The sequence below is a fragment of the Trichosurus vulpecula genome, chromosome 7 (genome assembly GCF_011100635.1).
Source record: "Trichosurus vulpecula isolate mTriVul1 chromosome 7, mTriVul1.pri, whole genome shotgun sequence".
Lineage (NCBI taxonomy): Eukaryota > Metazoa > Chordata > Mammalia > Diprotodontia > Phalangeridae > Trichosurus > Trichosurus vulpecula.
The window spans coordinates 49,546,125-49,547,329 of NC_050579.1; positions in this window are offsets into that span (position 1 = coordinate 49,546,125).

Sequence of the window (1,205 nt, forward strand, 5' to 3'; positions counted from 1 at the left end):
TTCAACAGAGAACTAATGAACTATATTGCTATATTATGCTTCAATATCATTTCTCTGATATGAATTAAGAACTCATCATCTATTTCCTCTATCTGATTAAGTGGTACAGTGGATAAATGGAGCGCTGGGCCTGGAGTCAAAAAGATATGAGTTCAAATCTGGCCTCAGACACTTCTTAGTGGTATGACTCTGGGAGAATCACTGAACTGTTGTTTGCCTCAGTTTCCCCATTTGTAAAATAAGGATAATAATAGCACCTATCTACCAGGTTTGCTATGAGGATAAAATGAGGCAATAGTTGTGAAATGCTTAGGACAGTGCTTGACACTCAGTAAGTGCTATATAACATTAACTTCCTATAGTGTACTTCCACCACAACACACTGATTATTACCCAGATTCTCCTTAATTTTATGGATTTCTATATAGGTGTAGATACAGTGCTACTCCTCTGTCTCTTCAATTAGCTCTATTTCTTAAAATAATGCTTCCTTTTTCATTACTTTTTTCCAGTCATAGATTCCATTTCTTCAAATTTTAATGATTTCTATGATGTCATATTGGTTTTCTTCCCCTAAAACCTCACATTCATTTCATTATTACTCATGGTCTTTTCATTGGTGGGTAGATATCTGAAAGAATAAATATTATATCTGATCCCTTTACAACTTCCTGTGACTTGCTATGTGGACCTTCCACTGTAATTACTTTTTTCCTGTCAAATCCCCCATAGTATCTGGGTTTATAGTTTTTGTTGTTGTCATGGTTTAATCATTTCAGTTGTCTCTGACTCTTCACAACTCCATTTGGAGTTTTCTTGGCAAAAATACTGGAGTAGCTCGCCATTTCTGTCTCCAGCTCATTTTTACAGATGAGGAAACTGAGGCAAACAGTATTAAGTGATTTGTTCAGGATCACACAGCTAGTCATTGTCTGAGGGCAGATTTGAACTTGGGAGGATTAGTCTTTCTGACTCCAGGCCTGACACTCGATCCACTATGTCACCTAGGTGCCAGGGTTTATGGTAGTTTTTCTCTTTTCAACCACCGTACTCAAATTCAATTTAATGTCTTCTTGAATAGAGCAGGGTACAGATTCTAATATCACTGGATTTTCCTTATTTGAAAATCAGTTTCCTATCTTCTTGGGTCAAATGTTTAGTTCTTTCTCACTTTTCTTGTGTGTATGTGTGTGTTTCTGAATACA